The 26,608-nt window shown below is 32.2% G+C and overlaps 1 protein-coding gene across 3 annotated transcripts in view; it reads right to left on the reverse strand.

The window, feature by feature from the left end:
- The window catches only part of LOC148621269 (G protein-coupled receptor 83-like), a 28,002-nt gene extending 1,959 nt beyond the window's left edge, over positions 1-26,043 (reverse strand). The window contains exon 1 of one of the 3 annotated variants that reach the window (XM_088575432.1): positions 25,964-26,043. The gene's annotated coding sequence lies outside the window, so the exon portion shown is untranslated. Of the gene's footprint in view, positions 1-10,904; positions 11,089-25,866 lie in introns of those variants that run through there. The other 2 variants (XM_088575434.1, XM_088575433.1) reach the window with 2 other exon arrangements.
- Positions 26,044-26,608: the final 565 nt, after the last annotated feature.

Here is a 26,608-nt window from a genome sequence, read left to right on the forward strand (position 1 = left end):
AAGTGTATTGAAAATGTCACTTCGATTGTTTCTACAAAATCGACGATATCAAAGAGTAGTTCTTTTTAAATGTCCTTTAAGATCATTTGTACTTATAAATTCTAAAATTACTAGACTAAGTATTAAAATGGTAATAACTATTTATTACAGTTTTGGATAAAAACATTTTTAATAGAACGTTCTCTTCAGCAATATTCGCAAAATGTATGAGGTAATAAGTAGCTGTCTTTGTAAGAATCATGCAAAATCTGAAAAATGTGATACACCCCAAAAAAGGCTACATATTTTTATTTTTGTAATTAAGTTGTTTTATGGGTCTTTACTATGAAATGTGTAATTATTCATTCAAATCTGCCTGCTCTTAGGAGATAATCCACATTGAAAATCCAGTAGATTCTAATGTATTTGAGTGCCATTTACAGAGTAATCTCCCTTAATTATGAAATCTACAGTGCATTTTATGTAATTTTTATCTCCTAAGAGCATGAAAAACCACATGTTAATTTTTGTTTACTATGACATTTCAAAACAAAATACCAAAAATAAAAATATGTAGGCTTTTTACCCATGAAACACATTTTGCACGATCCTTAGATGGAGTGCTACATAACTTCATTCAAAAGTTAAATTAATAACTTCAAAATATAATTAATCGCTACCATGAATTCATCAGTTCATTTGGTATATTTAATTGGAGACACTGTGATAATATATAGAATATTGGCTGTATCACTGAAGTGTACACGTGAGTAAAATTTGCAAATAAAAAGCGTGAGGTCCATCGCGAATGTTTTAGAATTTTACTGTCAAGAGTGTAGAACTATTTTTTTTTTTTATGGATTTTAATTTTGTTTATTTTTCTGACTTTATTAAAACAAATCTGATTTTTTTCATTTCGTTTATCAAATAATCAAATGAAATGGAAAATAAAAAACCCTAAATTTAAATGTTGTTTTCATAATCTGACCGTTGTATAGAAAAGAATCTCTAATTGTTTCTTATAACAGAAAAAAGAAAACATTTAATAATTTAAAATAATAAATTTGGTGCTTATTAACGGCAACTCAGTTTGAAATTTTGAAAAGAATTCGTGCAATTAAGTTTTAAACATATTGGGTTTATTTTGTAAAAGTGGCAGTGATTGTCAAATGTTGCTGTTGATATCACAGTTCTTTTATCACGATATTTGACCGTCCATGATATATTTTATGGTGCATATTTGGAATTTTAATTTTTTTATTTTGTATTTGTTTTGATATTTGTTATGAAGCTTTAAAATCCTGATATCTTGAATTTAAGTACCCGTCTTTTTAAAATGCAGACAGCAGGCGAATCATGCATGTCAAAAACCAACCGAATTCACTTTTACTGATTTCTTAATCAGAATCAGCTACATAACCAGTCAATTTTGAAAGTCTTTCATTTGGGTGTTTCGCTTTTGAGATAATGTTTATATAGATTGTACATGAAATTACCACTTTGAAAAAAAAAGTAGATTGAAAAAGTATTGTTTCTTCGGTTTTCGTCACCACGAATCACTTTAAAATGGGCAGTATCTGAATTTTATATAGACTGGTACTTAAATCAATTTGCTGAAATAAGAAGACAGTATTACTTATGCAATAAATGTCAAACGCCTTTGCACTAGCGAGACTGATTATATATCCGTGCTGGTGTCCGTAGTTTTCCGTCGAGTAATTTGCATTCGTGTCAGTCCTTCTTTTTAGAAACGTCATTTAACACAGCTTGTTCATAATTGCTATTTCCAAACATGGTTATTATCATAAATAAACTCTAAAACGACAATGTCCTGAGCAGTCGTGTTAATAACACTGATTGGAATCTTTTAGTTCAATAAAGCAAAATCAGTAAGAAATGTTGCATGTCAAAACAAAAATATTTTAGAATCAATTTCTTAATAAGGCAGATTCAGAACTTGCAACTGTACACACAAGGTCCATTTAACGTTTATAGGAATGCAATTATCTGCATCCAACAGTTCAAACACATTTTAGAACTAACAAATTACTATTATGTAACACGTTCAATTTGATTTTTACGCAGCATTCAATTTACTTCTGATTTGCAATTTTTGATCTTTCGTTATATATTTGTAGCATATAACAGAATCTGTAAAAGATGAATCGATGCTATAAGAGGCTTGATTAAAAGATAAGCAAACAGACCTTGCAATACCCTAAACATTTGCAAAACGCTGAACATAACAACGAGAATGGGTATTGTGAATATGTCAAAGAGACGGCAATCCCATCGGTATGAAAAATGTCAGCCCAAGCCACCCATGACTCTTCAATGAACTCTCATCACAAGACAGGCTGCAGCTGACCCCTAAAACGTTTAACCATAATGTCCTTTCTATACATTTCATAAAGATGGTAAAGGAAAACTATTGACCACACTTTACGACAAACGTGATGACTTTTCATTCAGAATTGTCAACTTTCCTTTCATCTGTGGCAACATACCTTCGGCTCCTGCGTATGGAGTGTTCATATCACAACTCATACGTTATGACAGAGCTTGCCGAAACTACGCAGACTTTTTGTATCGCGCTAGAACTCTAACAAATAGGCTTCTGGAACAAGGTTATGTTGCTATAAGATTGAAGTCATCACTACAGAAGTTTTATGGTCATTATCATGAACTCGTGGATCGTTATGGTGTATCCATCAGCACCATGAGAACGGATTTATTCTACGGGTCATAGTTTTCCTTCCCTCGTTTGTCTACCCCGGACTTGACTTTTTATGAGCAACTCGGCGGGTGTTTCTAGAAAAGCAGATTACGCTTACCCTACCGATGCACCTGGTCCATGCTCCCAGTTTTTAGTGGAGTCCGAGTTGCTCATTTACTTTTGTTACTTTGTATGTATGATTTTAGTTACTTTATGTTCTTTGTTGTGTATGTCTGTTTTCCATGTCTGGTCTTTGTCCCTGGATTACATTCTTTTGATTACCGCTATAATCTTGGTTCCCTTGATTACTCTTTCCCTTTATGCTTCACTGGCATTTTGAAGCATCAACCTATATGAGCACATTCAGATAAGAATTTATACTTATATATCAGGTCTTTGGTTTACTTTGATATGATTTTCACATGATAATGAAGTTATTGTCTAAAGGGTATAATTTTGGGTAAAATACACAAAGACATTACCAATAGATAAAAATTTAACACCACTTAAGGAGGTAGACCAAGGGTAAGGGACACATCTCTTGCAAATCATTGGATCGTTTATATTCAGCATTTTACATCAATCTCATGTAAGCATCAAAGTAACTTGGATTGATTTCATTCTGTTCCAAATGAAAGCTTGATAGGCTTTGTTGAAATTTAATATGATACAAACATATCACTGATTTCAAAAGTAATGTCCTTACCCTAGGTCTACTTCCTTAAAAGTACTTTTGTAACAATCACCACCATAAGTTGATACAAATTGCAGCCAAAGACCCTGAATGTATATAAGTAATATTGAGTTTTTGGCTTGACTACTTTGATATTTATTTTCTTTGGTAAAACAGATACTTCAAATAAATATTTTCTTACATAACAAACCAAATGAAGCATAAAAATGGTCAACATTTGGATACAATAATTACTATCTTTAAAAACAGATAGCAGACGCATTTTCATGCTTAGTTAGTTTAATTAAAGTATATAGCAAATCAGATTTAGATTTTATTTCGTGAATTGTGCGATCACTGTGCTATGTTTCATATTTCAATAACTTTTTTTTTAATTGGTTCAATAAATAGACCAATATTTGTTAAAGTCAAAAATAGTTTTTGATTGAAAAATGCACCAACTGAAGCCTTGAATATTACGGTTGTTATCACTTTTGACCTATGAAATGGGAGGTTGTAAATTACATTGCTATAGTAAAGCATCATGGATGTCACATGGTTTAAAAAGCGAACTAAATACTGACTGCGTCGGAATAAATAGCCAAAATAATATTTTGCCAAACTAAATTAAATTTCATAAGTTAACCACAGAAAGTTCTAAACTAATTTTATTATTTGTACAAAATTGTTGCGTAATAAAATATTTGATCCAAACTAAGTAGATTTAAAATAACATTAGTTGACAGTATCTTAATTAAATTAAATATTTATATTCTAAGGTATTGTTAAATGTCCTTGATGAATTTCCGAATAGAGATATAAGAAGTGTTCCGAGTACACGTATGTATAGTAATAATATCGGTCAAAAAGTATTTGGTCTATGGAATAAACAGAATATAAAGAATTAGAACGTACTTCATCTACTTGCTACATAATCACTAATGCAAATAAACACTGCATTGAGATCAGACAAATGCTATATGAATCAGATCAAAAATGTCATGGACGAACCGATTTAACAAAAATGTCACTATGTTTACACCGAAATTGACCTACAGCTGTTGAATTGAATATTTTGTTCGATTGGAAGACGTAGTTGTTTGCCCCGTATTCATTTATAGAGAATTTAAAGCATGGTTCGATTAACAAAGATAAACAAAACTAAACGAAAAATTGAAAAAAAGTCAAGACAAAATGAAATAGAAAAAGATTTAGTATGATAACCTGTATTTTTTTACTTGGAATGAGTGGTATAAATAAAGTACGAAACCTTCATTGTGATAAATTATGTATATCCCGAACTGCATACCTCTTATGGTACTTAATACTCAATGTTTCAAACACCCCTTTTATGTAGTGTACCATATTTTGTAACGTAGACCGTAACCTATCGTCTTGGTGTTCCAGTCGTTTAGATTTAAAACTGGCTATAGTTTCAAATTACCGAAGATAGTGTTTAGATTGAAAACGCTATAAAAGTCGTAAAGGCAGAAATTTAGTTAATTTCACGCCGTAACTTAAAATCCATCCACGTAAGAATCATGTAGGAGTCAACCTATCAGTAAACATCCAAATGGATATGGTAAACTAATTAAAAACTAATATTAAGGTATATAAGTCAGAGATTGTCAATGGTAGAACTAATACAAGGTGCAGAAAATCCTACCTTTTCGGTCTATATACATCGTTTATTGAACCATAGTCTTTTCCAGTAACATACTTGTTTTTAGGAAGAAACCATACTTTCATATCTCTCTTATATTAAATCAAGCAGGCAAAGTCTTGTCAATTTCATAATACAATTTATCTGAAATATTGCTGCTATGGCATTAAACCCCAACAATCAATCAATCAATCATATACACGTGGACTGTAACTGCTTTAGAATAAAAGAGAACTTTTTGGGTTTTTGACATCCACGTATCTTCTGTTTATTTATTTTTTTTTGTAAACACTACTACTTAAAAAAATGGCCGATCCAGTGGGTGGGTAACCTTCATTTTATGGGAACATTTGTCATTTTCATGAGTAGAATTGACAAATGATATAGTAAATATGTCCTAGCATCACCCCTTTTTTTTTAGGAACCTTGGTTGACACGCATCCTTCTTAAAGTGTCAGAATCCGCCCTGACTTAAAACAATCCTTTCATAAAATATATTATATAGTGTAAATATATGTTTTGTCTAGAATAAAACAGAAATGGAAGGATAATGTTAAAAGAAATGTTCAAAACTAATTACTGGACCCCAAAGAAGACTGACTCCTTACAAAACAATCAAACAAAACAAGTCCTTCAGATCGCTTAAAGTTACAAAAATGAATTATTTTCATAAAAAAGAGAGAAACATTGTAACTGTTAAGGTATTTCCGCTTTATAATTCTTAGAAGGAGTTATCCTGGCATATAGAAGTGCAAATGAAGATGAGTCTTTATTGTCTTGTTTTTGCCCTGAAATCTGTTTCTCTGTGAAATTTAATTTTGCGCTTTGTTTCAGTTCCATGCCTTTAAACCTAAGTTGTATGGTATTAAACTTAATTTTGAGAAAAAATAACCTTGAATTGCACGAAGCACAATTATCGCATAATATGGCGTTACATATTTGATTGCATGTCACTGAAATGTACTTAGATCTTACGAGAAAATTGATCAGAGATGAAAATTTGAAAAAAAAATTAAAAAGGGGAAGCATGATTCCCCAAAACTTTTAAAAGCCGATATAAAATAAACAAGCAATAAAGTGAACAGTATGTAAATTATGAGACTTTCATTCTATGAACAATCGTAGGTTGACCACAAAATTATCTTGAGTTGATTTCGCCATTGAGGTGTGTAATATAATTTAATTTTGTTGTATGCTTCTGGCCAGTCAGTTAATTCATTTGTTTTATATCCATATTTTATCGTTATTTGCTGAGGTGTATGATACAATTAAACTTTATTTTGTTTATCGACAGATCTGATATGGTCAGTTTGTTAAGGTCTGATTTCGTTGTTTATTGAGGTGTATAATTCGATGAAACCGATAATTGACTGAATATTTATTTGAAACTATATGTTCTTCCAGCAATTCAGTACAGAGTAAAAACGAGCATGCAAGACAGGATAAATCACTCTCATTGCAGCTATAGTAATAAGTGATACACTAATGCAATCAAAATTACCACTATCAGTCAACCAGAATATGTCTAAGGCCGATCAAGCTGAATTACTGGATCTATAATTTGAAAATATTCAATTCTAAACGAAAAAAAAAATACGAATTATTCCCGATTCGTTCATCTGTTATGAAACCAAGTAACACAGAAAAGTTTCACGTCTTATGTCCTAAAAATCATGAGAATCTGTATTTACAAAATACAGCGCCGATCATAATTTGATTCAATGGATATTTGGTATTTCACAGAGTAACAGACGCATATACACAAAAAAAAAAAAAAAAAAAAAAAAAAAAAAAAAAAAAAAAAAAAAAAAAAAAAAAAACAATGTCTTCATGAATAACATCAAACGAACGGATTGTCGCATTAGTAAATTAACTGCATTTGTTAGTATCAGTGACAGTTTATTGCATAAGAAGCTATTCAGAGTTACGTGTACATTGCTTTTCCATTTGCAGACAAATTGTTACTTTCGATTGGGAGAATTAAACTGATTTATTCTCAAAATGCCAAAATAATCAATTTGTGAGAACGTTAATTTCCCTTATACCAAAATGTGCAATAGTTGTTTGGAAATACAAAAGTACCAACCATATAAATGTACGCAAGTATTTTAAGGCATTTTATGACAAGTATAAAAAACATAAATGTTATTTGCGTCACAAAAAATATATTTAGGTACATAGATGACCATTTTGATTTGTATACATGTTTCTTGCATCAAGATAGAAGTCATTACTACAGAAGTTTCATGGTCAGATTTGTTCACAGTTTTTCTACCCCGGACGCGACATTTTTAGAGCAATGCGGTGGGTTTTCTAGAAAAGCTGAAGACGCTTACCCTACCGATGCGCCTGGTTTATGGTACCAGTTTCAAGCGGAGTCCTGGTTGCTCATTTGCTTTTGTTTCTTTGTACGTGTCATTTTGGTTATTTCTCTGTTGTATGTTTCTATGTTCCGTGTTTGGTCATTGTTCTTGGAATATATTATTTTGCTCGATTCATGGTTCTTATTGCAAAACAAGAAATATATATGGTGACACTCAACAAATACACTATTGTTTGAATAGCCGGATCTGCTTAAGGATATTCGTGTACCATGAATATAGAACAAATTTTAAGAGCATTTTATTTAATTAAGTATAGACACTAACTCAAAATAAAATGTGCTTTGAAAAAAGTCAATCCACGGCATAGATACAAGAGCGGAGTAAACAACACATTGAAATGTGCTTTATGATTACTCTTTCAAAATATACAGTAAAGAATAGTATTTAGACTCAAATCAATAAAATATATGATTAAAGGGGTGTCCATAGAAGACATAGGCAGTGTGTAGCACATGACAAAGTTTGTTTCCAAGGGTATTTCATTCAAAAGAGTTTTCTAAAAAATGTTTTCTAAAAGCAATAGAGTTTGTAAGTCTCGTTCTGGTTTCAGTTTCCCTTCCGTAATTTCTGATGTAGAATGTATTGAAATCCGGAGACTGATCTGCATTTTATTGTTTACTTCCGGGAAATCGAAACACTGCATCACAATGCAAAAATTATGCTTAACTTAACATTTTTATCCAGTAAAATAAATCTGAGTCATCCAATTTTGACGCACAGAAAAGAAACCCTGTCCTCCTTGATGCTATAATGAGCTTCATGGCCGTACCTTTCTTCAACAATCTTACAACCGAATGCATAGGAAGATGAACATCCAAAAATAAATTGTACATAAGCATTACTCAAAATCAAAATAGGAAGACAAATCCAGCACCAAGACGTTGTACCAAATGCAATTCAGGGAATAAAGCTTCCGTGCTTCAGAGCTTTTGAATTGTTTTAATACTATGTTTTTAAAACTCTAAATATTTTCTCTGACTTTGTAACAAAGTTAATCTACGGATTTCGTGGTTTTACTATAGATGATGTTGTTAATATAATCTAATATATTACTGTATATTTCATTAGAAACCAATATTTACCTCTTTGCGAGAAATGACTACTTACATTGGTGATTGTTTGGTTCATAAATAAATTACCTTATGCGACATAAGTTTGAAAGATTAAGGAATAAAATTATTATGAAATATAAACAATTAACAACAATAAAATAAGAAAACTTGCGAAACATTCCGATTCCTTGGTCGATAAATACAAAACAGTATTTGGGAAGGTATTTCAAAAACGATAATAAAAGTCCCTGGGTTATAGTCAAACATATTGCTTGCATAAAAAGGCAGCTGTGTAGATAAAACAATATGCATCAAAGGAGGGGATGTTCCAGTAACTTCCAGAATTTCATAAAAACAACCAAATTTTCGAGCATTAGGGTGGCCGGACCCGGCCGACGCCATATCATCAGCCTTTGGTTTCGAATTTTAAAGTGATATTGTAAAAAAATATGAAATGCTTACATGAGAATGATAAAAAACCTGAATACAAACGTTTCAATGATTTTTAAGAGTTGTGTCTCTTACCCTAGGTCTACCTCCTTATGTCAAATGTTCCTAAATGTTAGTGACAAATACATTGATAATCATGATTAATTACATTGATAATCATGATTAATTACATTATTGATAAACTATCAAAAGCGATTTGTTTGTTTCTTAATGATCTTCTTTCCGAGAGTATTTTCCTTTATAGATACATTTGCGATGTAATGTTCCAAGATGTTTTTAATGGGAACATCTCTTATGGTTTATGATTGCAAAAAAAAAAGAAGAAAAACGACTGAGCCAGTTCTTCAATTACGGTTTCCGTTATTTAGATGATGTGTCTTTATTTTTGAAAAAAAATCATGCTTAAAGGATCACTAACATTTGGTCTAAGATGAACTTGAAATTAAAGTGATAACTGAAGAATCTTCATTTGCAACATACCTAGACTTTTCCCTGTACAAATATGACACAGGACATTTGAAATCGAAGCTTTATGACAAACGAGATCATTTCGACTAATTACATAACAGTAATGTTAAAATATCAGTATCTCTAACTTATAGAGTAAACTTTACTGTGCTACATTCGTGCATGACATTTGTACATGGCTTTTTAGTACAACGAGAATATTGTCAAATAAGCTTCGTAGACAGTTATATGTTCATATTCAGCTTTGTTGTTTTAATTATGACAGAACTTTAATGTTCGTCATCACAATTTGATTAACCGATATGAATTTCAATATGACAGATGAGTCAAGAATAATCAAAGGAACAAAGATGCCAGCGGAAATCAAAAGAATGTAAACCAGACATGGAAAACAGACACACACAACAAAGAACACACAATAACCAAAATAATACGTACAAAGCAACACAAGTATCTTGTAAAAAAACAAAATATCTTCAGTTAGATTTCAGGTTTTATCAAATTTACAACAGACGAACTTGACGTTTACCGGATTTTACATATTTGCTTGCTTACCCATTTACAGCACTTGTTGTCACTCATGTTTGTTTATTTGTGAGTTTTTAGTCATTAGATTTGTCTCTCTCTTTTTAATAAGTTTCAAGGCTTTATACGTAGTTGTATTTATGTTTATCTTGATCTCTATTTCTTGTTTTTGTGTTTTTGCATGTGTTAAGTAGACGTCTTTGTAAGGCTCATGCAAAATCTGAAAAATGTGATATACCCCAAAAAGGCTACATATTTTTATTTTTGTAATTAGGTTGTTTTATGGATCTATACTATGAAATGTGTTATTATTCATTCAAATCTGCCTGATCTTAGGAGATAATTCACATTGAAAATCCAGTAGATTCTATTGTATTTGAGTGCCATTTACAGAGTTATCTCCCTTAATTTTGAAATCTACAGTGCATTTTATGTAATTTTTATCTCCTAAGAGCACGGGCTATATGAAAAACCACATGTTAATTTCTGTTTACTATGACATTTCAAACAAAATATCAAAAATAAAAATATGTAGGCTTTTTACCCATGAATCACATTTTGCATGATCCTTAGCTGGAGTCCTACTTAAATCGTTGCGTCATATATTTAGATTTAAATATACCTTTTTTGTATATACATTATAAGTGTTTGCCCTATATTTTTTACCCTATATCGCATACCCTAAATGACACCTCTAGGTCTGCATCGCGTTCCCTACATCACACCCCTTCGCAGACCAAACTTGAAGTTTAGTTAAATTATATGATATAAGGAATTACCCTTTAACGTGCTATAAAGGATGTTCTGCGTTAGGGACGGAAATTTATCCGTTAATAAATTGCAAAAATTGTTCTTTGAAAAAAAAAACCCAAACATGTCGATGTCAACACGGAGTCTTATAAGCTTTGAGATAAGATAAGTATACAAAAGGAAATACAAAATAAGATTGTTGGTTTAAAACAAAAAATAATAGAATACTATTCAATAACCTTACCTTAATCAACGTAACACATGTTTCCCTTGTAACGTTCCTGTTATCAGGAATAAGTTTTCCAATAATGAATGAACAGCAGCATTATAAGAACCATATAAGTCTAATTGCTGTTTCATATGGTCGATTGTGGAATTATAGAAACCAAATCATTATTTTGAATCTGCCAAGTGAATTTCTTGTTCGCGCAGTGCTAGGACATTCATCACTTGGATAACGAACTTATTTTGAATATAATTACCATAACGAGACAGTGACGATTGGTGGGATTTATTAACCATTAGCCTTAAGGGTTTTTTTCATCAAATGACCAGATTTTCTATGATTGTATCTATTATCTAGTTTTTAATAAGGTATGAACATCTTTATACTGGACAATACGGGATGAAGCTTGACCAAAGACCGCTTATCTGGATTATTGGAGTACTGTCTTGTATCAAGTCCTCCGGTTTATTAATTTACAAGCCAGTTCAAAGGTCTATTATACTTATTTTGCATTATGAATTATGATAGACAATATACTTTTCTTAGCATAGACTGTTCGTATTGAGATTTATTATCTGTTCGAATGCCTTGATTGCACTTGTCATAATAAAAGAAAAAAAATACAACAGAACTGATTATTTTTGTCTTTGTACTTCCTTATTTTAAATTTGAGCAATATAGAACTAGACACTGCATTTTACCAATTATGATGTGCTAAATGACCGGATCAGTCACTCGTAAAATGGATAAAAAATCTAAAGGTTCTCATTTCGAGTTTCTTCTCAGTCTTTCCTGGTTTTGTTTAAGACCCTCAATAAATCATAAAGTCATTTTGTATGAAAAAAGTTGCAGCGATATCGAATTCATATCCTGAAAGGCAAAGTAAAGTATCTGCGAATTAAGTTGGTTTATAGTATATTCAGTACAACAGTTGTGTCAAAACATCATTGCTGCCAATTAATTCTGGCATTTAAACTTAACTTGTACGTGAGTCTTATTTCGGTTAATCTTATAAACAACTTGTTATCAGTTTCAAGTTATTGTCAAAGAGATTCAAAGGTATTATATAATTAAAAAAAAATGAAATGTTAGTCTGTTATGGTTAGTTTGAACATTGATTAGATATAACTCAGTTTCATTCTTTTTTTTGTGACATTTTTTGTATTTGCTATTCCTAAACCAGCTATATTATGTTTACGGTAGGAACTGTGTGTTTAAATTAATTAAGTTGTAAAAAGTGAAATCAAGAGGTTGTAAAATTTAAATACACATGGATAATGTAATGCAGTATTTTGTTTTCTACATAAGCGTAGAACATACCCAAGGACAGCCTACATTCATGAATGTTACAGGAAATACGACAGAAAGCGATAGATAAGCGACAACATCTGGAATAGCATTCAAGAAAGAAAAGACATTAAGATAAAACTAACCAACACAAAATCTGAGAGAATTGAAACTGCCTTAGAGAAAGAATACTCCGCCAAAGACAAAATAACAACTAAGTGTAAAGCAAACCAACGCAGGCAAACCATGCAAGTCTTTGGTAAAGTTTTAACATCAGAAAACAGCAGCTTGAAAGATGGGCTGAGCACTTTAAAAATAATCATCAGGATGACATTCCCAATATAGAAGTGTTAGGAGAAGAATTTGATATAATCATTGAAGAAGTATCGAAGCAAGAGATCAGGAAGGCAAGTTAAAAAATGGGGAATCACCTTGCTTGGACTCTATAACATCAGAAATGCTGAAAGTGCATCTGGAAACAAGCAGATAAGTATTAAAGTATTAAGCAACTTATTTCAGCACATCTGGACATATTATATTCCTAATTATTGGGCAAAAGGACTCATTATAAAACTACCCAAGACAAGAGATTTAAGTGAATGCAACAACTGGTGGGGTACTATCAGTACCCAGCAAAATACTGTTAAGAGTCCTATCAAATAGGATAGATGATGCTAAGAAACAAGCAGGCAGGATTTAGATCAGACATAAGGATGTATTGGCCACATTTTTACCATCCGTAACATTATAGAGCAAAGTATTGAGTAGCAAAATGAAATAATCCTTAACTTTATAGACTTCCGAAAAGCCTTTCATATCATCAGAAGAGACTGCTTGTGGTCCATCCTAAGAGCATATGGATTACTATGAAATAGTTGTCTTAATACAAGCTTTCAACAACTATGAATGCTGTATATTACATCATGGTCAACAGTCAGATTGGCTCCCGATGAAATTCGGAGTACGACAAGGATGTATCATATCTCCTTTCCTATTCATTACTGCAGTATACTGGTGTTTGAGAAGAACACTATGAAATAAAACAACACAGGCATCATATGGACCATGAACCCCTTGTTAGAAGACTTAGCCTTTGCTGTTGACAACTGCCTTCTCTGTAGCAATGTTAACAACATGCAGAGTAAAAAAAAACAAAATTAAATGAAGTTGCACAAAGTATAAGCCTGACCATTAACGAGAAGAAAACTAAATAATGACTGAAAACAGTAATACAGATTCAACCAGTCACACTAGAAAATAACATCATAGAAGAGCTTGAAGACTTCAAATATCTAGGCAGCATGTTAAGTAACACGAATGGAAAGGCGGCAGATATCAGAGCCAGAATAAGCAAGGCTGGAGATGCATTCTGCCAACTGCAATCTATATGGAAAAGTGGATCAGTCACTATGACACCTGCTTTCGAAAAATCTGTAAAATTTATTGGCCTAAAAAGATATCAAATAAAGATTTCTACATTTAGACCAGACAGTGCTGCATGGAGATTAAAGTTGGATTGGGCATGCTTTGCGAAAAGGAGGAGAAGATATCACGAAGATTGCACTAAGATGGACACCTGAGGGTAGCGAAAAAGAGGACGCCCAAAGGAGACTTGACGAAGGAAGGAAGAACAAGAGATTAAAGATATAGGGAAGACCAGAAAGTAAATAGCGAAGATTGATTGATTTATTTATTGTTGGGATTTAACCCCCAGCAGCAATATTTCATCTATATTCAGGCATTGAACATAAAATGGACGATAAAAAGAAAATTAAGATTGCCACTAGAAAAAGGCAGGGATGGGTAGGGTCGGGCAATTAAGCATCCTGTGGCGAAGCGCAAAGGTTCTACTCCTATCAAGTACCACAGCAGGGTTCTTGAACGTGCTAGGAACGTGCCACATTTCCCAACACGCTGCACCACTGAGGTTTGCGGTCAGGTTTTTACGACAATCTTAGCACTGCTGCGGGTCTAATATTATGATACCTGGACCAGCACGTGGCTAAATAGAGAAGAAAGTACAAGGCAGGCACTTGTGGCGTCTTAAGTGCTGATGGGCACGAAGAAAATAAGTACATTTATGGTGGTTTCATAAATTTTCGACCATATGCGAGCCATATAATTGTATTTTATTTAAAAATTTGAAGCGTCCATCGTGGATTTGTCGACAGCAAGTTGAGCTAACTGGGAACGTGTTAATAGGATTTTTTTCAATGGTATTTTGCGAACATAGTAATTTGGATTTATATATCTGATTTTCAATAATAACATATTATAATAATGAGTTTCCTATATTTTCATGAATAACCACAGATTTTGCCAGGTATATCATTAAGGAAACATTATCTTTTGTTATAAGAAGTCAATACCCATACTCCAATATACTTAACAAGGACATGTTTGTAAAGAATATATCTGACTTCATCGTTAATTATGAAATCATTCGAATAAAAACTTAATCTGAGCAAACAATTTTCAAGCTGTGTTCAATTGTAATAAAGGTTCATGAACAGGATTAACTATACATGTGTTGCTTATGCTTTCTCATCATGTTATCGCATTGGATCTTGGAACATGAGTTCATTTAACTTGTACAAAGTACATTTTTAAGGATAAAAGATCCTGATTAATAACTAATAATGCAGATGACAAACATGTATCTCAAACTGACAAAATTTGACAATCAAAACATTTTTGCGTTTCGTTACCTGCATAATTTGTCATATGAATCGTTATTTGAATAAAAAGCAAGAGGCAGAACTGCATAACCTTTCAGAGCCCCGAGTTTGTCCCCTGTTTTCAGCAGGGTTCATTCTGTGAGTTTCTCAATAAGTACATTTCGGTTATGTTGTTTTATTACTTGTAAGAATTAATGAGGTTTTCAGGGGAGTTTCCTATTTCTTTTTATCCTTTCTTTTATGTACTTGAAATGTATGTTACACCAAATAAGTCAACTTCAAATGATATGAAACAAGTTCTGGGGAACACAAGTTTTTAAAATAAACATTTTTTGTTTTCAATTCTGTGATCTTAAACCAAACCTTCCGTGAACATTAAAAACGAAAAGAAAAACTGTATAACTGCACTGTAAATGCTGTATTTTGATTTCTTTTGTAGTGAAAATAAGTAGGGGCATTCAAAAAATCACTTTGAAGTATGCCGGATGTCACGTGAACTATCAATAATGCGACGTCATTAAACAAATATCCCGATCGACTTATGTGACTATGATTTTGTTTTCCTATGGATAGTGAATTAAGACAGGTGTCACTGAACATATCAAAGATTTTGGTTCACTAATATGTTGCCCTATATATGTTTTAAAAAGGGGTATCTGATCAAGCCAAAGTACTTTAACCTTGCCGCATTTTTTGTGCGCCAGACCAAAGGTAGGAAATTTCGCGTCTGTACATATTTTGTTTCGTTTTCACTTTCAGTTTAGTTTTATATTGCTGAGAATATAGGGGCAACTATTTCGCAGTATCTGTGTATAATGTAGTCTTGGGTCCAGCTGCAGCCAGTCCTGTGGCATGAGGATTTTCTTGTCGTTCTTTTAAGCCTTAAGCTGACGTTTATCATCCCGGTGGGGTTGTTGTCTTTTTTGACATATTTTCGTTATAGTTAGCAAATTCGAAAACAAAGTACCGTGTTTTACGAACTATATAGAGGAACTATAATTAACCTGCACTATATATTAAGTCGATCTGTTTTCACTCAAGGATACATTCTGAAGCACTGTATCATTTATTGCAGCTAATTTAGTAATTGTTTGCGTTATTTAGAACACTATTCTTAACCTGTTTATCTTTGCTTTCCTTGCATTTCTAAAGAGGCAATTATTTATCAGCTTCTTTCCATCATGCATCTATTAGGTCCTGATAACACAAAAAGCATTTACAAATTGACTCAGTTGTTTCAAGGAAGTAATTATGATTCAAATGCTAGAATGTTGTTAGATGTTTAGCTATTTTAGCACCCATTTTAACAACTGATAGGAACAAGAGCACTTCGAGATTATATTTAGTCAGTAAGGCGACGCCTACATATGAGAATAATACTAAGCACAACTCTATAAGTAGTGTAGTTCCATCTCCATTGAGACATGTTACATACATATCATAAAATGTACTTTTAAAGCATGTTTATTCCTCAATCATTTGACAACTGATTGAGATATAGTGACATTTGCTATAAAAGAAAATTGGATCAATCCGAAAGTTTATAACTGAATCGGTCCATTTGTTTTCTCATCACACAAACAAATATATAAATAGACAGACATGAGTTAGACTTTTTAGGGTAATACAATATCATAGTACAAAGTCTATCATATTTCAGATAACATTGATTTGCAATATAACAGCAAATCGAAAAGAGCTGATTTTATGACTTACCAATTGTCTTCAGGTCAGACAAACCAGAAATTTTTGACTTGATATTTTTCCCAAAGAAATATTTCTAATAGATAAATATGATTGACAGAGTTAACAGTAACTACTTGTCATTGAATTAGATTGACGTTCAAAAAGCAGAACATATACAAGGGAAGTTAAGGAGAGAGAAACAACAAGTTGGAAGTATTAAGTGCTTGACATTTTCAGAATTAACAGAATTAAAATAAATAAATGATATTTAGATACTCGGCTAATCATATAAACTCATCTATTATTTATTACAACTTGTGATTGAAAATGATAAAACAAAATCAAAATATGTTTTTGCAATTACACTATAATGTTTTATTATATTGCGTCCGGGAAAAAGTAAACGTCAGTTCAGAAGATAATTAATGTAGTAAGGAAATGGTTTTCAGAATTCAGCTGCCTGAAAAAAATGGAACAAATCGACAGAAACGTGAAACGTAACAAAAGTTCTTTATGACTGTGTGATTCACTGTCAGTAAAACCTCTTTGAGACTGTGTGATTCAACTATCAGTTAGGTTCGTTTAGATTGTGCGATCCACATTCAGTCAAGTTTGTTTAGACTGTATGAAGTCAAGTTCTTTGAGACTGTGTGATTCACTTTCAGTCAGTCAAGTTATTTGAGACTAGATGATTCACTTTCAGTCATTTTCTTTGAGACAATGCGATTCACTATCAGTAAATTTTTTTTTCAGAACTGTGTGATTCAGTTCCGGGTAAGTTTCTGAAGACTGTGATTCAATATCAGGTCAATTCAAGAAGACTGTGTGATTCACTATCAGTAAACGTTTTTGAAGACTGTGTGATTCACTATCAGTAAACGTTTTTTGAAGACTGTGATTCACTATGTGATTTACTATTAGTATATATGATCATGTAACAAGACAATATCATAAACATAAAGCTATGAATAAAAGACTGCAACCAAACACCAATTGTCCTTGTCACAAAAAATGGTAAGTGTAAAATTAGTCGTAAGTTATGACGTCACAATACTTTGATTTACTATGACGCCATAACTTACGACTAATTTTTCAATTACGATTTTTCGTGAAAAGGACCACAGCATTGTTAGTATTTTGTTTTTTCTTCCCGTTTTATAGCAATATTCTAGTTGAAATATATCAAGCTGTCTGTACAACACAAAAATTTAATAATAATAAGCAATCGAATGAAAGAAAAACGTACAGAGCTAACCTGTGACTACTTTTTATATAAATTCTGAAACTGATGTTTTTTTTTTAAACTTCCCCGACTTTGATATTGATTAATCAAGTCAACTGAAACTAAAGATTTAAGGAAAATATCAATGAGTTCATTTTTGTTTTTTTGTAAATCGAGACCTGGTGTAATTTAAACAACTATTAACGTTTGTGGCGTTGGAAATTAAGCTCTCGCTTAGTTCATTTTTATGTTTGAGTATATAATTTTTTTTATTAAAACCTTCATCTTATAAATATGGGTATGAAATGGAAAATAAATTTACATACATCCAATGTTGCAATAATTTTAAACTTTTATCAGTTAAACTTTGCATCATGACCTACTGTATGAAAATACAATGAAATTTAAAAATAACGTATTTAGCAGAGTGGAATGCTTAGTAATCGAACGAACCTTTTTAAAGCTTAACCTTTCAAAAAAGCTTTTTAATCACGAAGTTTCGAGCGTGATCGGTCCAAACGAGTATGTTGTCCTTTCCCGGAAGTTCGATGATGATATAAAAAAGACACAGCACATCGTGCCTGTCACAATTAAAATCATTTGATTTGTTTGAATGTATAATTTACAGACCAAAAACTCGGGAAAAAATTATTCTATTCAATTTCCAAGACGCATAAACGTTTGAACTTTTTATAGAAGCTGATGTCCTTAGCCAATAGCTTGTTTGAAGGTAATTTGTCTGTAGCGTTGGCAATTAAAAAATCCGTGTTTCATAAAGTTCGTGTCTTAAACTCTTTAGAATTGAACGTTTAACTTCCTTTTTTTGTACTTTAGCCTAACGTGAAGAAACAACAAGAAAAACTGAAACAAATGTTTCCATATGTTTTAAACATAAGTTTTCTGTCCTATGACCATTATAGAAATATACGTTTTTGTGCTTATATTAGAAAACATTGGCATATGGTTTTCGAAACCAGACGAAAAACATAATCATTTATTATGAAACCAAACAAAATAATTATCATGTGCCTTTCATTTAGCATGATTAATAAAAATGATACCCCCCTCAATAAATTGATACATTTAAATTCAAGAGTAATCAAGGGAACCAAGTTTATAGCGGTAATCAAAAGAATGTAATCCAGGGACAAAGACCAGACATGGAAAACAGACATACACAACAAAGAACATAAAGTAACTAAAACCATACATACAAAGTAACAAAAGTAAATGAGCAACTCGGACTCCAATAAAAACTGTGAGCATGGACCAGGTGCACCTGACATGAAACAAAAACATGAAAATCTGAAAACACGACAGTCCTAGCGACTACACCACGTATGACCCTCCCTGATAAATTGCTAGGATTTAAACAAATATTGCATAACTATTTAACCAAATATAAGGGTATAAAATGTTCAAACGTAAAGTAATAGTTCATTTTCAACAAGAGATTATTTTGTAAAAAATACATTGTGAATAAAATACCATGTTGGCGATAACACTTTAGAAAGCCTTGTAACATTCGTTTTCATAGTGAAGATGTAATAAACACTTCAGATGTCTCATTGTATCTTACTAAAACGAATTCCATATTTTTTAAATATTTTATTGAATCTTTTATACACATAATCAGAATCTGAATAAAAAGAGCAAATTTTAATAGATATTTTACCAGTCTACTCCGAATTGGTTTTCAATTGAAGTTTGATAAACGTCTATTGTTGTTAAGGAAGGCTATTTATAGTCTGAACTTGACTTAGAGATCGTCGGCAAGTGGAATTCAATCGGAAGTGGATAATGCCACATGGAATTGCCTAAATATTCCGCGGTCTGTTCTCTTTACCCTTCCCTTTTTCCACCTTCCAAATTTACATTAGTATATCGCTCCGCCGCCGAACAATATGTGATGCTTTATTTTTCGTAAGAGATGGAAGTATTATGATATCAAAGATTTTGTAATATTTGTTGAATTGCAATATTTCTTTGATTATGTGCTTATCTTAAACTATTTGAATTTTGTCTGAGCGAGCAGGACTATATTTTCTAATTGACCTGACGCAGGTCAAACACGGTGCCTTCAATAACCGAAAACATTATGGCGTCGGAAGGACATGTAACTAATTTCAAAGTACTGACGCAATATTGATTATTACTTTCGTTAGGTATCTAGAAAGTGCTGGAATACTAATAAAAAAACTTATTTGCAAGTGTGTTTAAATAACACAGTGAGCAATTTTGCCACCCAAAAACGTGTTTTATTGAGGTTTTCGGATTTTCAATCTGGTTTTCGGTTAACAACGAAGTTTTTGGTTATTCGAGCAACTCGGTCAAACATTCACAAGAAGATGTCGGAAGTTTTTAATGACGGATTTTTTTTTACCTGCAATGTACACTCTTTGAGTTGTTAGTATATTGTTAATGTCTACCATTACAAGATGGGTCCTGTAGGTTTGAAAGTGTACATTGTTTATCAATCTTAAGAGGAGTTAAATATAGACTACTATCATGACTATAAAAATCTATTGCGAATGTCGGGAGCCTCTAATAACGGATTGTCGGAGCTGCAATGTACGTTTGTTTGTGATGTACAAAAGACGTAAGTATAGTTTTAATGTTAATAATTACAGTTAGGGTGCGGGGGTGGGGGGGGAGTTTGGTTGGCATCCCTCTTTTTTATGGGAAAATTATAATTTTCATGTGTAAAATTGACAAAAATGGCAAATAATGTCCTAGCACCCCCTTTTTCTGAGCAACCCAAGCTGCCACCTCTCATTTTCAAGGTGTGGATCCGCCTCTGCCAGATGGGTCCTGAAGGTTTGAGAAAATGTTCTAGTGTTTGTAAATTACAGGTATTTTTGTGAACGATTTTGATAAAAATATTTTTACATATGCTAACAGTTTTCAAGTTGTTTTATATTTTATACACATTGTACTGTTAAATACATGTAAATCCTACATATATCATGTGTGTTTGATTTGATCCCAGGAATTTAAAATGCAAGCAATGTTTTCATGTACATGAATAAACATACAAATGTACATGTAGCAAACAATATGAAGTATTTAAACTAGAAAATAAACATTTGAGTCATGGAATTGTTAAATTAATATGATTTCGAAAGCAGAAACATAAACAATGTCTGTCTCAAAGGTAAGAATGAAAGGCAATGTAATTAAAATCAGATCTTAATTGCTCCCCAATCTCACTATGTTACATGAAGTCATGCGACAAAGGAAAAAGGGGGAGCAATTAAAATCTAATCTGAATTAGATTGGGATGCAATGAAGTCATGTGCCATATTTATCACATTCAGTAGTTGATCTTGATCTATCAAAATGAGGGATATCTAGTAAAAATTAGGTATTTATATGTAGCCAAACAAACTTTTAGAGCATAAAGAATCCCCGCTTATGATATTACTGCTGAAAATTTTCCTAAATACGTTAAAAACGATTTGATTACAGTTTTATTGTATTAAAAATTGCCCCATTCTCAAATTTTCAATCATTATCATTGTGGCTGACCTGTGATTTAAATAACCTATATCACACCCCTAGGCCTAGACCTATTTCACATACAGTATATCACACCCCTAGACCTATATCACATATCCTATATCACACCCCTAGACCTATATCACATATCCTATATCACACCCCTAGACCTATATCACATATCCTATATCACACCCTAGACTTATATTGCATACCCTAAATCACAAGCCTAAACCTATTTCGCGTACTCCTAGACCTATATTGCATACATTAAAAATGTATATCACACCCCTAGACCTATATGGCATACTGTATATCACACCCTTAGACCTACATGTACATCGCATACCCTATATCATACCGCTGGACTATATCGCACCCTTAGTCATACATTATATGCACGTTATATACTGCATATCACTCCCCTAGACCTACTTACATATGGCATACCCTATATCACACTCCTAGACCTATATAGCATACCATATATCGCACGCCTAGACCTATATGGCATACCCTATATCACATCTCTAGACCTATATTGCATATCCTATATCACACCCCTAGACCTATATTGCATACCTTATATCATACCCCACACAGAACACACTTGAAGTACATTTATAATTAAAATATGTGTTTTGATGAACATGACATGCCAAAATCTGTATCTGATTGGGTATCAATCCTCGACCTATATCACCCCGCGACCAATAGCCCTAAGTGGGTTGACAAAGGAGTCTTGTGTTGATACCGCATGTGATACAGATTTTGGCATGTAATGTACAGTATGGAATGTACATGTGTATTATATCCATGTACATGCAAGTCATAATTGATTATCAATATGGTTCATTTTATTGCATTGTCAAGATATACATTTAGAATGCAGATCTTAAAGTTAGATACAGGATTTTCATGACACATGAAGGACAAAGTCAATTAGGTTAGAAATTCTATTTCCATGAAAGTGGATTGAAAATATAATGGATATCAAGGCACCCAAAACCTTTCCTAAGAGCTGATTTTCAGGGACATTCATACATGTACAATGTACTAGGTAAGTGAAGGTATAGATCTACATAAGTTTGTTCATATACTTCCAATGTACACACTGATTTAATATTTTCAGAACTGGTTATAGGTCTACTGTAAAAATTGCTAGTGTAGAACAGTTATCATATGTCTTAGCAATATTTGCAGTTTACATTTGTATGTCTATGCACAGGAAATTTATACTGAAAACTTACATGTGCTCTAACTATGGTTACTGGCATATGCAATTCAGTATTCAATAAAGATTTCATACATTATATTATGATATTTGAAATATAATAATACATGCATCAAATTTGTTATTTACTTTACTGTGTGACATTAATTGCTCATAAATAAATCAACATACAGGGATGGATCCAGATATTTTGAAATGGGGGGTTAAACAAATCATTATAAATCATCAGGTAACTAGAAACCATACATGGGCGAAGCCCTAAAGTAATATCATTGGTAAACTTTCCAGTTTCTGTATTTAGAAGTTTTTTCTAGTACATGAAATGACTTTAATTTATTGTTTTAAACTCACCACTTCAAACCACTTTAATGATATTCCTGGTTATAAGGGGATGTTAACAATGGCCACCTGTCAGTCAGGTGAAAAGTAACCTATTCTACTCTCACTTATGTCACCTGTTGTTAAGAGTTATTGAAACAAAGATGTGCTCATGAAGTATACTGTACTACATTTTTGTAAAGTTTGTTATGTTTTATTTAAGATAAATTTAATTTGAATTATTTTAGAGGAGGAAGTGTTTATTTTTTCTTAATTAAGACAGCTGATAGAGATATTTTAAGAATAACATTTCAGAACACTAAAATATAATATCTATTTATTGTATTAACTTTTTATAATGTAGGACAGAAATTATAATGCTATAGAAATACTGTTTGCAAAATTTCAATCAACCAGTACTGACTAGGTGGCTTAAAAACCAGTAAAAACCTGGGACAATGATAACCACGCAACCTCTATTTTTGCCTGATTTTGCACACAATTATATGTACATGTAAGAATATTTCTCATCAAGAGGAGGTTTCTGTACTTCCATATGATGTGGCTAAAATACATGTATATTTGCATGCATTTACATATTGTAACATTTTGCAATTATCAAAGGCACTGTTATCATTTTTTCCTTGATTTCTTTTAAGTGGTAATCCATTTTAAAGTTTCACTAGATGTAGCGAGAAGGAAGCAAAAGCAAAATGAACTATTTTGTGCTGGGACACTATTTAGGCATGAAACAAAGTTCATGATTCTCAAGTGCTGGTACATATCAACATCTGTTAATAAAAACTATAAATATGAAATCTGATTTCGTAGCACTTACTTGTTGGCAAAACATAAGAGTTACTTGTATTTTAATATAATACATATCGGTGAAAAATCATTCAGAAAAAAATGAAAGAAATGCATATACATTATTGAAGGCAGACAGGTATAAAACACTCTGCTTAAGCGCAATAATGATTCATCATAAAAAAGTGGTACTCATGGGGTATGGGTTCACTAGTAACATTTTTGTTTTGGAAAGTAGAAAAGGTGGAGTTATATTTAAAGTACATTTGTTATAAAGAAAGACAAAATATTTCCTGTATTCACTACATCTCCTTATCCTTGACTTTCCATCTTGATTGGAATCTTAAATTGCTAAAATATATGAGGTACAACCAAAGTTTTTTTTTAGTTTAAAGATTTTTAAACTGCATAGTAGTTTTGATAACGAGAGTTTGTATCCTTGTTTGAATTGAAAAATTCCTAGAGAAAGGTAATTATTTGTTGTAAAAAGTGAATAGTTTTGACATTTTCAACTCAGGGCCTAATCTAGACAACAATGACAAGGACAAGCTTGAGTAAATTCTGTTTGAAAACTAACAATATTGACATATTCGTTCATTTAATCTTTTACAAATCACTGTCAAAGAGAGCACAAACAAGGAGAAGTTTTGTTTGCTCATTTCTCCCTTTAGATTTAGTCGTTGGTCAATCTAGCTCCCCTAGTCCACAGGATTCATTTCTACTTTATGCATCTCCAACCCGAAATTTCAAACTGTGGAGTTTTTCTTACTTTGAAAATCCATATAATATTGATAGTCAGTGATTCACAGTGGAGATCATATTTTTGAAGAAATGCTGGTTTAGGTGTAAAGTGTCAAGAAATCTGAGGACATAAACGTACACAGCCAGAAATACCAAAAACAATAAAAGAAAAGAACATCCATAAATGCATTAATAAACAAGCAGTATTAATATGCATTTCATTAAAACAGATGGTTCTCTTTAAAATGGCTAAGTTTTCATCGTTTGTTTTAGCTTGCAATTTGGTTACATGAAAATTTATTAGGTCTTCCTTGACTCAGCGCCTCTGCACTTTGATAAGTTATAGTTTTTTAATAAACTCCCTCTCACTACCTTAAAGTACCCATCCTCGTCTGGTCTATTTCAAGAATGAAGGATTGTCCTAGGGATTTACCACAACGAAGGACAGAAGGGCACGCACAAATTGTGAATGATTGCCTGTTTTAGTGCTAAATTAGGATTAAATAGACAAAGAATTGTTTCAAACGTGACTGATCAAATTCAATGTTGCATTCATTTACTTAACAACATTAAAAAAATAAATGAAAGAGGAGCATTAACGTGATAGATTTAATGTTGATGGTAACAATCCCTTTGGTTTATATCTTTACCCGATGACAACATTTAACAAATAACATGATACAGAACACAATAGATGATATATCTATTCGAGAATGAAATCGGTACCTTAGTTAGGTATGAGAGGTTTACTATGGAATAGAGTAAAAACAGTTTCTCTGCGTGTTACTTACTTGTCAAAACAATTTCAATATCGGCAAAGCAATATCATATTATCAAAAAATGGACAATTCTGATACACTAAAATACAAGTGCATGAACTAAACATAATACCGAGACACAGATCGAGACAATCCATATACACAATTAAAAAATGCGAAAAGAATCTAGCTACCACATTGTAGCTCCCCGACACACTCTGTCAATGCGGAAGCACACAGAGGTCCCATTGAATGCAATGGAGCTGCTAAATGTGCGGTTCACAGTCTCATACATTCTCATCACCGAATAAGACTTTGCCCAGAGCAACATGGCCGCCCACAAGTGACAACAGGTAAGTGAAGTGAGTTTAAACGAAACAATATGAGGGCATATATTGACCTCCGTCCATCACAGCAATAGCCTAAATTTTTTTAAGCATAACTGATTTATTGTCCAAAATCTAATATCTACCAACGAGATACTAAAATTGAATTATCATATAGTATGTAGTACATATAACAATAATTATGCTCATAATTAACAATAATTATGAGCAATAGGCCAATAAACTTTGAGCAAGTATCTCAGTGAACAAATAAACAGACACATTATTGCTTTTGAAACAGATCATGGTCCGATATACGATGTAGATTAATGAGCTCAAGTAGATCTAAACTTCGATATAATAATTAACCATAAATAACATTCATTATCGACCAAATATGGAAAATCATTATAAATGTTACTTACTCACACAAATAATGTCACTCATGTCATGCTTTAGTATCTTTCCTGATTACAAAATTTTAAACAATTGCAAAGAGTAGAATAACAAATTATTTCTTACCGAACGGTCTGTGGCGTGATAAGAAGATTTGATCGTGGAAAACTTACATATCACGAATAGGGAGGCAGTAGTAACGTGACAGATTTCTTAAATGGTTCAATTGATTTACTTTAAATCGTTAAAACAACAATGGAATGAGCTAAATTGAAATTTAGAATAACACATGTTGTTATTTATTGTTGAAAGACCAAGTCACATCTTTATTTTTGTTGAATTAATATTTTCTAAATTTAAATGACACAAAAACACAATTTGCCGGTGACAGTTCACAACTGATTCTCTTGACATATTAAGCTGGAGAGGACGATTTATGCAGTGAAGAAAATGAGACGTACAGATGTATAATGTACTGAATAATAAAAGTCTCTACTAAGTTCTCCTTGACAAAATAATGTTGACATTATGTGTATTAATGAGTGGTTTGACTAAACGCATTCAGAATTCTTACATGAGTGAAGATTAAAGATCGGGTTATCTTTCACGACTTCGAGAATTTCAAGTTTCTTTCTCACGTGGAGCGTGGCGAAACGAATGGGAAGACCAAGAACTATTCCAACGATTTAAAGATAGTCTGATCGTTGAGTAGTCTGATCTGCAACGAGTATAGTATCTGTTTCTTCCGTGAGAACATTTTTATTTCTTTCA

Source organism: Perna viridis, chromosome 3 (assembly GCF_037379345.1).
Source record: "Perna viridis isolate PV_CMFRI_1.1 ecotype Kerala chromosome 3, ASM3737934v1, whole genome shotgun sequence".
NCBI lineage: Eukaryota > Metazoa > Mollusca > Bivalvia > Mytilida > Mytilidae > Perna > Perna viridis.